Raw genomic sequence first — 13,189 nt, forward strand, 5'->3', positions numbered from 1 at the left:
TCCACAATTTCCAAACGCCTGAACGTACCACATCCATCTGTACAAGAAATAGTACGCAAGTATAAACACCATGGGACCACGCAGCCGTCATACCGCTCACCAATGTGAAATGTTTTTACAGGATGCACAGGGACATACCACAGACCATGCTGCCCACACTGCATACCCATCACAAAATGATCAGAATAGCTACAATAAAATGCCTGAATGGGATACAGGGTTACAAATGTTGGCTTTAGTTTCTTTGCATTGCATACAAACTCCAGCAGAGGCTGAGGAACTTCTGTTTATACTCAATCCGCAGAAAGTTTGTTAACTAACACTCGCCCCCTAACTCTGACTTTGCTGGTCGTAAGTACATTTTTCCTCAATAAAGTATCTATGATTTGTGGTCTCCCACCTACCTATCTTAAGATGAATGCAGCACTAACTGTAAGTCGCTCTCGATAAGATTACTACAATGTGAGTGAGTGAGTGAGTGACAACATGGAGCGAGAGAACGACAGAGGGAAATAGAGATCAAAAGGAAGCAGACAGAGGAACAGAAAGACGGGAAGATAAAGAGGAGGGGGGAGAGGGAATGTATAAATGTTTTTGAGAAATGCATATGGTAATGTATGAATTCAAAAAAGCACTTAAGAGCTGTTCATAAAAATGTATTACGTTCAGTACACAATCTAACCAGTCTTCAAACCAACAACATATTGCCAAATATAATCATCCATGTTATGCTAGCACAATTTAAAAGTCTCTGAATTTAACAGAATCTCTTAAATTAAAGTAGCCTGACCAATAATGTGGCCCAAGTTACATGGAAGAAACCGTTATGAAAAGGTTATGTTTTCTCAAGACTAGTTTCGAAACTAGTTAGATTTCACTATGCTACTATAAATATGCGATCAGTTACACTAATGCCTAATTAATGTATAACTAGCCGTACACCAAGAAATATATATATAAAGATACGAATGAATTATTGGACCTATAGATCTATATTACAACCTTATTAAAATACCATGAGAATGTTGACAAATATAAACAACTGGATAAAGAAAACAAGACACACAAGTGACTCCACCTGCCAGAATTGATAAGGGCAAGTAGGCCAATCTTCACAGTTAGTGGAAGACATATTTTGAAATGAAAAGCGTTTAAAAACTGCCATTGTGGAGCTAATTCCCCATACACTTGAAGTAAAAATTAAAGTATAATCCATACCCATTTGATTTAGTTCCTTATCGAATACAAATCACACATTTCACTGCCTGTTTTCGAAATGTAGGTGTTCCTTTTTAAAGTCTCGCGCCGTCAAGAAACATCTTTGAAAAGTTTCACTTTCTTACCTTTGGTCGCTCGACTTCTTGAGTATTTTAGAGAAGAACCCCACGACAATTGCAGGTTATGAAGGAATATTTAGTTATGGTCTCTTCATTGAAGGTCGTTGTCTTTATCATACATTTTATTGCTTTTACTTAGACTTCAAACTCCGTGAATGCTGCTTTCGTTGCGAATGACGTTGATTTAGTCACATGCCAGGAAATGTTTGTGGATGTAAACAATGTAAGCGTGCAACCAATGATTTACATATATACTAGATAACTGTTTGGGGCGCTGTGTTGAAGCCACTGCGCCTTCATCTTGGCACTCCCCCACCGTTATAAAAAACATATTTTTGAAGCTACAGAAATGCACGTATTAATGTCTACATTCGTTTTTTACACATGTATTATATTACAGACAACTTAATGCATACCTTTAAAGTATATTATGTGAGCTAAAGATAAAAAAAAATAATCCTTAAAGTATAATTGTATGTACATTACTAATGTTACTGTCCCCACTACAACAAAAAAGATAGTTACTTAAATACATGTAATTTTGTCCTTGAAACATTTAATTGAAATACTGTAGAATTCCATTCATTCCTATGGAGGACTGCTCCTACTGGGGAGTGGCAATATGGCCGACTGGCGGCTTCAAAGCCTCTCAATGGCCAAAACATATCTAAAGCAAGGAAGGGTTTAAATGTCATTGCGTGCAACCAAGCGGGACACGCTGTTCAGCCAAATGATGGGAGGCTGGGAGGGCAACTTTGTTGCAAATGATGTACAGTAGCTGAAAAGTGAGAACTTTGTTGCGTAGTGACGAGTTCAACTAATGCTTTTTTCGCTTTAACTTCACTGTCATGTCAATGACAAGCCTGGAGTTTATTGAGAAAGTGGTCTATTATTGTCAATTTTCCCGGCTGGCATCCGACCTACTTTAGTTTACAGGTAAACAGGTCTGAAAATAAGCCTACTGACTGGCTGTTTATGTGGTTCACTAAAAATGATCTTAAAATAATATAACCCTACCACTAATCATAATAGAATATATATATATATATATATATATATATATATATATATAGATAGATAGATAGATAGATAGATAGATAGATAGATAGATAGATAGATAGATAGATAGATAGATAGATAGATAGATAGATAGATAGATAGATATAGCACTTTGTGACATCGGCTGATGTAAAAAGGGCTTTATAAATACATTTGATTGATATTTCTACCTTTATTTAACTAGGCAAGTCAGTTAAGAACAAATCCTTATTTACTATGACAGCCAACTCAGGACGACTCTGGGCCAATTGTGTGCTGCCCTATGGAACTCCCAATCACGGCCAGATATGATACAGCCTGGATTCGAACCAGGTACTATAGTGACGCCTCTTGCACTGAGATGCAGTGCCTTAGACCGCTGTGACAATCGGGAGAGCTAATTTACTAGCTGAATTGACATACACTGAGTATACCAAACATTATGAACACTTTTTGCCCTCAGAACAGCATGGACTCCACAAGGTGTCGAAAGCGTTCCACAGGGATGCTGGCCCATGTTTACTCCAATGCTTCCCACAGTTGTCAAGTTGGCTGGGTGTCCTTTGGGTGGTGGACCTTTCTCGATACACACGGGAAACTGTTGAGCATGAAAAACCCAGCAACATTGCAGTTTTTGACATAAACCGGTGTGCCTGGCAGCTTCTACCGTACCCCATTCAAAGACACAAATCTTTTGTCTTCCCCATTCACCCTCTGAATGACACACATAGACAATCCATGTCTCTAGTGTCTCAAGACTTAAAAATCCTTCTTTAACTTTAACTCTCCTCCCATTCATCTACACTGACAAGTGACATCAATAAGGGATCATAGCTTTCACCTGGATTCACCTGATCAGTCTATGTCATGAAAAGAGCTGGTGTTCTTAATGTTTTTATACTCAGTGTATCTTGATGCAATATATAACACATCTCATCTGGAGAAAAAGAGAACATAATTCAATGCAATCATTTATTTATTTCAACCCAAACAAAAATTAGGCCTATTTGTCATAGTCTTTTCAAGAAAAAGAGAATTTGGCTTTATTATAGCTTTTTTCATAGCTTTATTTCTAGTGATACCTGACACATTGGCTGTGTTTATAAAGGCAGCCCAATTCTGATATTGTGCCAATAATTGGTATTTTTGACAAATCAGATCTTTCGCTAACAATTTGGCAAAAGATCAGAATTGGGCTACCTGTGTAAACGCAGACATTGTCTGTGCATCTTCTGTATTCAGTTCCTTGACGCATCCATCCACCTGTGAATGAACAGTACCAACGATCGACTTCAATATGCTGCTGACCAACCTGGGAGCAGATATTCTTTACCACATCACAGGATTGCTTTTAGTGCCTATACTGACTTCCTTCAAACACACATCACTTTCCAGCAACCAGACAAAATAAACAAACAAACAAAAACAGGAAAAAAAAACATGGTGGGTGACACGTCCTCATGAACAACATTGTCTGAACCCCAAATAGAATACCTTCTCTCATGATGTGTTTTCTTTCAGAATTGTTTTATAGGGTAACGGGCAAAAGGAGACTCTTCATTGATCTTGTCCTGAAAATAGGAATAAAAAGAAAGATTTAGAATTAATTTGGATTCCAATTTGTAAGTCGCTCTGGATAAGAGCGTCTGCTAAATGACTTAAATATAAAATGTAAATGTCAAAGATTTGTACCTTTTGAATGCATTGCATTAGAGACAAAAGACTGGAGCACAAAGTGTGTAAAGCACATAATTTAAAAAAGAAACCATCTTTGCATAGAATTGATCATCAACAATTATCTGATAAACTGGCTTAATTCTCATGTGTTAAAGAATCCATTTTGGTTTACATGACATTGGTTTCCTGTGCATTAAACTGCTTTTCTTCTGTCACTTCTATATACCCGAATGTCCTGTTCATTGAACAGGAAGCTCTTTTGCATGCAATATCTATACAATTCACCAATACAAAATCAATTCACCAATGGCACATCTTCGAGCCTCTGAAATGTTGAACCTCTGGAAGTAATGAGCTTTGCAATTCCAACAGCCAGCAGAAGACCCAGACAGATGCAGAATATGCAGAGGACTGCTACGAGGCCCGGACTCCTTGATAAGACATGTCTCCCATCACTTTCTAATGCTAAAGAATGAATAACAGTGATAAAGTATGGTTACAAAAATATATAAATCAGTTCTCTTAAAAGTAAATTGAATCTATTAATCAGGTGGCATTTCTGAAATATGAACATGCTGTTCTCTTGAAAGCTTAATTATAACAGAACCTATGTGTCCACTGGTAACAGTTTGCTTTACCACTAAGACTCACTGTCTGCAGAGATTATTTAATTTGATTCATTCAATAATATATTCATTATTTTCATCTGAAACACACACCTGTGCTTGAGCTCATGTTCCCTGTTGTAAAATCAGAGCTTGGCGACAAAGTTGATGAGAAGATTGATGATGTTGAGTCATGACCAACTGTTCCAGTTAGGGTCTGATTCATAGTAGTGTCAGCTGTAAAACCTGTAGAGGTATGTGTGGTGGTGCTGCCATTGGATGCTTGTGATGGAGTTAGTGGCTGAGAGGATTGGGAAGGCTCAGTTGTAGGTGATGAAGGGGATGATTCACCAGTAGGATCTGTATTAGGTGCTTCACTGACTGATGAACTTGTCCTACTAGTTGGCGTGGCAGGGACCGCTGTGGGGATGGTGACAGACAATGTTGGGGTATTCCTGGTGGTTGCCTTCGTTGGAGTCACTGTCAAGGTTGATGATGGTGCTCCAGAGGACCCTGCATTAAAGGAGTGTTAGTATTGGATCATTTCATATTTTCATACAGGCATAATCATATTTTGTTATGCTCTGTAACTGGGTCATCCCTGATAACAAATCTGCATCTGAGTCCAATGTTTTGAGGCAATTTGTTTGTGGTAAAACAAATTGAGCCAAAACCTGGTATGCATTTGGGTAGTCTCTTGTGATAAACCAGGGATGGGTAGGGGGGTCTCAACTTACTGTTGAGAGTTAGAATAGTAGAATACACAGGGTGCAATTTTGAAATTTGGTTGTGCATCAGCAGTTTCTCTTTTTATGTCAGTCAATATTTTTTAGATCGATAGTTTAGCGGCGAGCTAACTTATCTAAGCTTGTTATCAGTCTCACTCTGATACACTAAATGACCAAAAGTATGTGGACACTTGCTCGTCAAACATCTCATTCCAAAATCATGGGCATAAATATGGAGTTGGTCCCCACTTTGCTGCTGTAACAGCCTCCACTTTTCTGGGAAGGCTTTCCACTTGATGTTGGAACATTGCTGCAGGGACTTGCTTCCATTCAGCCACAAGAGCATTAGTGAGGTCAGGCACTGATGTTAGGCGATTAGGGCTGGCCCGCAGTCGGCCTTCCAATTAATCCCAATGGTTTTCAATGTAGTTGAGTTCAAAGCTCTGTGGAGGCCAGTCAATTTCTTCCACACCAATCTCGACAAACCATTTCTGTATGGACCTCGCTTTGTGCACGGGGGCATTGTCATCAGGCAAACTCAGATTCGTCCGTTGGACTGCCAGATGGTGGAGAGTGATTCATCACTCCAGATAACGCATTTCCACTGCTCCGGAGTCCAATTGCGGCGAGCTTTACACCATTCCAGCCGACGCTTGGCATTGTGCATGGTGATCTATTTCATGAAGCTCCCAACAAACAGTTATTGTGCTGACGTTGCTTCGAGAGGCAGTTTGGAACACAGTAGTGAGTGTTGCAACCGAGGACAGCACTCGGCGGTCCCGTTCAGTGAGCTTGTGTGGCCTACCACTTCGCTGCTGAGCCGTTGTTGCTCCTAGATGTTTCCACTTCACAATAACATTACTTACAGTTGACTGGCTGTGTGCTCGATTTCATACACCTGTCAGCAACGGGTATGGCTGAAATAGCCGTATCCACTAATTTGAAGTGGTGTCCACATACTTTTGTATATATAGTGTATCATATTAAAAACTGCAAACATTTCTCTCCCTTCCATAGCAAACTTGCTTTAAAACTGTGACATTTTCTTTACACCCCAAATGTGTAGAATTGCACAAAATTAACCCAATTTTTTATTTTTTATTGTCAAGACACTACGGTCCCATGAGTTAGACCTCGACAGTGGCGATTTTAGTATGTAAATCTTGGTGGGGCAAACTCAACAACAAAAAATGTTTTAGGATGCATGCCAGCAAAGCCACTGAACAACACTAAACAATACAATAATTGCACTATAACGGCGTCAAGCGGTGCCCACAAACTGTTAGGGCCTACATAAAGCTGTCCCAACAGCAGAGATTTCTTTCCAGCACAATGGAGTGAATCCTTACCACGCTACACCTGGCTATCAGCAGAGCCTTGTCTGGCAGCAAAACAATTAATTCAGCTTCGTTTACTGCCTTTTTAAGAAACATAGCTGATATGGCTGACCTTATCTCCCTGGCATATTACATAATTTATGCAGCAGCATATAAGACATTTTTGGACTCACCTTGTTGTGTGCGGCGGTCCTTCAGTTGGCAAATTTTGTCATCAAAGAAAAATATTTACAATTCAGAGTTGGATGACTGTTCAAAACGTATTTTCCAAGTCTGACTTCCCAGTTGCAATGCTTACGGTTAGCCACTGTCACCGATTCCTTCCTAACAACTCATTGTTGAATTTGCGATTTCCAACTTGTTGTGTAATGTTTATGTCCAATGGTGGTTGAGCACCGATTCGTTTTATCTATTATTTATCATCATTATTTCTCTTAACATGACAAGGATTAAAAAGGATTTGCCAGTAGATTGTCTACTTGGTTTATCATGATGACTGCTAGCTAAGATTTTGAAAGTAAGATGTTGACATGATCAGTCCAATCAAAGCTACTGTAGATATAATGTGTTTTGATGTCATTTTATCTGTGGCCAATGACCTTGAGCCTTTTTGGAAGGGCACTTCAAATGTAACTCTATGGCAGCACCCAAAGGGCTAATATTCTTGATGTCTATCCTTACTAAAGGCGAGTGATGTAGTGTCCCCATAAGTGACAGAACACTGAGCCAATCACGGTGAAATGCTGAGCCAATCATGGTGCAGTGCTCCTATTTTCTGCTGGCCTGCCCCACCACCACGGAAAGCACTGAGCTAGGCTGAAACACCTGCATTCTGGAGCTGCCTGTTTGTATGCGGCCTTAATAACTCAATGATATATAATTTTTTTAGATTGTTTGCAAACTGATATGTGACACGTATTAATGCTAAAATAACATGTAAACAGGCAAGCCCCCCCCCCCCCAAAAAAACAACATATATATATATATATATATATATATATATATACCTTTTTCCCCCCACCTGCCATGAATGACGGGTCACCACTGGACCTAAAAAATTCTCACCCCTTGGGTGCTTCCATAGAGTTACATTAGAAGTGCCCTTCCAAGAAGGATCAAGGTCATTTGCCACAGATAAAATGACGTCAAATACGTTATATGTACAGTAGCTTTGATTGGACTGATCATGTCAACGTCATACTTTCTAAATATTAGCTAGCAGTCATCATCATGAATCAAGTCGACAATCTTTTTTGACAATTTTTTTTATTTCACATTTATTTAACCAGGTAGGCTAGTTGAGAACAAGTTCTCATTTACAACTGCGACCTGACCAAGATAAAGCAAAGCCGTGCGAAAGAAACAACAACACAGAGTTACACATGGAATAAACAAGTGAACAGTCAATAACACAATAGGAAAAAAAGTCAATATACAGTGTGTGCAAATGGCATGAGGAGGTAAGGCAATAAATAGGCCATAGTAGCAAAGTAATTACAATTTAGCAGATTAACACTGGAGTGATAGATGAGCAGATGATGATGAGCAGATGATGGTGTGTAAGTAGTGATACTGGTGTGCAAAAGAGCAGCAAAGTAAATAAAAACAATATGGGGGATGAGGTAGGTAGATTGGGTGGGCTATTTACAGATGAACTATGTACAGCTGCAGCGATCGGGTAGCTTCTCAGATAGCTGATGTTTAAAGTTAGTGAGGGAAATGCAAGTCTCCAGCTTCAGCAATTTTTGCAATTCGTTCCAGTCACTGTCACTGGCAGAACTGGAAGGAAAGGCGGCCTAACAGGTGTTGGCTTTGTGGATGACAAGTGAGATATACCTGCTGGAGCACGTGCTACGGTGGTTGTTGTTATCGTGAACAGTGAGCTGAGATAAGGCGGAGCTTTACCTAGCGTAGACTTATAGATGACCTGGAGCCAGTGGGTCTGGCGATGAATATGTAGCGAGGGCCAGCCGACTAGAGCATACAGATCGCAGTGGTGGGTGGTATAAGGTGCTTTGGTAACAAAACGGATGGCACTGTGATAGCAAATTGGATGTAGTCTGAGTAGAGTATTGGAAGCTATTTTGTAGATGACATCGCTGAAGTCGAGGATCGGTAGGATAGTCAGTTTTACTAGGGTAAGTTTGGCGGTGTGAGTGAAGGAGGCTTTGTTGCGAAATAGAAAGCCGATTCTAGATTTGATTTTGGATTGGAGATGTTTAATATGATTCTGGAAGGAGAGTTTACAGTCTAGCCAGACACCTAGGTATTTTTTGTTGTCCACGTATTCTAGGTCAGAACCGTCCAGAGTAGTGATGCTAGGCGGGCGGGTGCAGGTAGCGAACGGTTGAAAAGCATGCATTTGGTTTTACTAGCGTTTAAGAGCAGTTGGAGGCCACGGAAGTAGTGTTGTATGGCATTGAAGCTCATTTGGAGGTTAGTTAACACAGTGTCCAAAGAAGGGCCAGAAGTATACAGAATGGTGTCATCTGCGTAGAGGTGGATCAGGGAATCATCCGCAGCAAGAGCGACATCGTTGATATATACAGAGAAAAGAGTTGGCACGAGAATTGAACCCTGTAGTACCCCCATAGAGACTGCCAGAGGTCCGGACAACAGGCCCTCCGATTTGACACAGTGAACTCTGTCTGCGAAGTAGTTGGTGAAGCAGGCTAGGCAGTCATTTGAGAAACCAAGGCTATTGAGTCTGCCGATACGAATACGGTGATTGACAGAGTAGAAAGCCTTGGCCAGGTCGATGAAGACGGCTGCACAGTACTGTCTTTTATCAATGGCGGTTATGATATTGTTTAGTACCTTGAGCGTGGCTGAGGTGCACCCATGACCAGCTCGGAAACCGGATTGCACAGCGGAGAAGGTACGGTGGGATTCGAAATGGTCAGTGATCTGTTTATTAACTTGGCTTTCGAAGATTTTAGAAAGGTAGGGCAGGATGGATATAGGTCTATAACAGTTTGGGTCTAGAGTGTCACCCCCTTTGAAGAGGGGGATGACCGCGGCAGCTTTCCAATCTTTAGGGATCTCGGACGATACGAAAGAGAGGTTGAACAGACTGGTAATAGGGGTTGCAACAATGGCGGCAGATAATTTCCAGATTGTCTAGCCCAGCTGATTTGTACGGGTCCAGGTTTTGCAGCTCTCTCCGAACATCTGCTATCTGGATTTGGGTGAAGGAGAAGCTGGGGAGGCTCGGGCAAGTAGCTGCGGGGGGTGCGGAGCTGTTGGCCGGGGTTGGGGTAGCTAGGAGGAAAGCAGGGCCAGTCGTAGAGAAACGCTTATTGAAATTTTCGATTATCATGGATTTATCGGTGGTGACCGTGTTACCTAGCCTCAGTGCAGTGGGCAGCTGGGAGGAGGTGCTCTTGTTCTCCATGGACTTTACAGTGTCCCAATACTTTTGGGAGTTAGAGCTATAGGATGCAAATTTCTGTTTGAAAAAGTTAGCCTTTGCTTTCCTGACTGACTGTGTGAATTGGTTCCTGACTTCCCTGAACAGTTGCATATCACGGGGACTATTTGATGCTATTGCAGTCCGCCACAGGATGTTTTTGTGCTGGTCAAGGGCAGTCAGGTCTGGAGTGAACCAAGGGCTATATCTGTTCTTAGTTCTAAATTTTTTGAAAGGGGCATGCTTATTTAAGAAGTTGAGGAAATTACTTCTAAGGAACGACCAGGCATCCTCGACTGACGGGATGAGGTCAATATCCTTCCAGGATACCCGGGTCAGGTCGATTAAAAAGGCCTGCTCGCAGAAGTGTTTTAGGGAGCGTTTGACAGTGATGAGTGGTGGTCGTTTGACCGCGGACCCATAGGGGATGCAGGCAATGAGGCAGTGATCGCTGAGATCCTGATTGAAAACAGCAGAGGTGTATTTGGAGGGCAAGTTGGTGAGGATAATATCTATGAGGGTGCCCATGTTTACGGATTTAGGGTTGTACCTGGTGGTTTCCTTGATAATTTGTGTGAGATTGAGGGCATCTAGCTTAGATTGTAGGACTGCTGGGGTGTTAAGCATATCCCAGTTTAGGTCACCTAACAAAATGAACTCTGAAGATAGATGGGGTGCAATCAATTCACATATGGTGTCCAGGGCACAGCTGGGAGCTGAGGGGGGTCTATAACAGGCGGCAACAGTGAGAGACTTATTTCTGGAGAGATTAATTTTTAAAATTAGAAGCTCGAACTGTTTGGGCATAGACCTGGAAAGTATGACAGAACTTTGCAAGCTATCTCTGCAGTAGATTGCACCTCCTCCCCCTTTGGCAGTTCTATCTTGACGGTAAATGTTGTAGTTGTGAATGGAAATCTCTGAATTTTTGGTGGCCTTCCTAAGCCAGGATTCAGACACAGCAAGGACATCAGGGTTGGCAGAGTGTGCTAAAGCAGTGAGTAAAACAAATTTAGGGAGGAGGCTTCTGATGTTAACATGCATGAAACCAAGGCTTTTTCGATTACAGAAGTCAACAAATGAGAGTGCCTGGGAACACGCAGGGCCTGGGTTAACCTCCACATCACCAAAGGAACAGAGGAGGAGTAGGATGAGGGTACAGCTAAAGGTTAGCAAAACTGGTCGTCTTGTGCGTTGGGGACAGAGAATAAAAGGGGCCGATTTCTGGCTGTGGTAGAATAGATTCAGGCCATAATGTGCAGACAGGGGTATGGTGGGGTGCGGGTACAGTGGAGGTAAGCCCAGGCACTGAGTGATGATAAGAGAGGTTGCATCTCTGGCAAATCCTTTTCAATCCTTGTCATATGAAGATAAATAATTAAGAGAAATTATAGATAAAACATATCCGTGCTCAAGTTGGAAATCGGAAATTCAACAATGAGTGGTTTGGAAGGAATCAGTGACAATGGCTGTGTGGTCCCAAAACTGGGATTAAGGGGCTCTTTTCCAAGTTTAAAATTATAAACATTCAACATTGGCCATGCTGTCAATGAAGCATGATTTGTGCCGCACTCTAAACAACTGTTAACTCGGAACTGCGAAAACTTGTCTTCAGTGAGTTCAAGACAACTGGGAAGTCAGGAATAAACGAGGTACGACCTGAAGATCAATGACGTCATCATGATTTGACCTTGATGTTTTCCGAGTTCCCGGTTGTTTTGAAAGCACCATAAATCCAGAGAATGCCAAACTTTGATGACAAAATTTGCCCACGAAGGACCGCTGCGCCACCTTCCTGTTGAAGTGAGCACAGCACAACAATGTGAGTCCAAAAATGTATTGTATGCTCAAATCAAATCAAATTGTATTTGTCACATGCGCCGAATACAAAAGTGCTAAACAAATAGTTATATTGACTACGTCCGTCTTAGCTCGCTCATTAATGTCTTAAAAGAAATTACGGATTGCCTCTTATCCATTTATTGTCCCCTTATGCCATAGTTTGTACATCTCAATTGTCATTAGAAACCACATATGTTTAAGCAAGTCAGCCATATCAGCTATGGTTTTAAAAAAAGCAGTAAATAAAGTTGAATGAACTGTTTCGCTTCCAGACTGTTTCGCTGCACTTTTGAAATGTACAGTGACAGACTTCAGAACATGTGGCGTTCTTACAGTGTTCTCCTTGTACACCAAGTCAGAACCACTGATAGCCAGGTGTAGCAGTGGTAAGATGTTGGGAGAAATTTACGTAGCTCTGACAGTTTGTGGGCACGGTTTGTCACCGTTATAGTGCAATTAATGTATTGTTTTGTGTTGTGTTGTGTAGTGGTTTTGCTAGCATGCATCCCACTTGTATTTTTTTTGCACCACCAAGATTTACATGCTAAAATCGCCACTGAATGTGCCTACATATCTGGTCCTGGCATGTACGCTCTATAGCTAACAGGTGGCAGATACAGTGCAGGTAGATTGTGCGGGTAGGCTAGTCTATGATGAGATTATTATGGATGCGAGCTTGAAATAATAGGTTTATTTGTCAAACAGCATTCAAACATTGATCATCATGTCACCAGAATAAGACCGTTGATAGATATTGAAAAGGTGCATCAAGATCACAGTGCACTTCCAACACCCTGTGAAGTTCATCATAATTTATTTCATCTGTAGCCTAATAAACTGTATGGTTTAACAAGTCATCGTGGGAGGACCACACACCATATGACTCGATATGATGGTTATTAGGTACAGTTGAAGTTGAAAGTTTACATACACTTAGGTTGGAATCATTTAAACTTGTATTTCAACCACTCCACAAATGTCTTGTTAACAAACTATAGTTTTGGCAAGTCAGTTAGGACATCTACTTTGTGCATGACACAAGTCATTTTCCCAACAATTGTTTACAGATAGATTATTTCACTTATAATTCACTGTATCACAATTCCAGTGGGTCAGAAGTTTACATACACTAAGTTGACTGTGCCTTTAAACCATTTGGAAAATGTCAGAAAATAATGTAATGGCTTTAGAAGCTTTTGATAGGCTAATTGACATA

The 13,189-nt window shown here is 41.0% G+C and overlaps 1 protein-coding gene across 2 annotated transcripts in view; it reads right to left on the reverse strand.

Moving 5' to 3' along the window:
* The window catches only part of pde4cb (phosphodiesterase 4C, cAMP-specific b), a 153,537-nt gene extending 151,980 nt beyond the window's left edge, over positions 1–1,557 (reverse strand). The window contains exon 1 of one of the 2 annotated variants that reach the window (XM_014149336.2): positions 1,344–1,557. The gene's annotated coding sequence lies outside the window, so the exon portion shown is untranslated. The remainder of the gene's footprint in view (positions 1–1,343) is intronic. The other variant, XM_045697294.1, reaches the window with a different exon arrangement.
* Positions 1,558–13,189: the final 11,632 nt, after the last annotated feature.

This window comes from Salmo salar, chromosome ssa16 (genome assembly GCF_905237065.1).
Source record: "Salmo salar chromosome ssa16, Ssal_v3.1, whole genome shotgun sequence".
Lineage (NCBI taxonomy): Eukaryota > Metazoa > Chordata > Actinopteri > Salmoniformes > Salmonidae > Salmo > Salmo salar.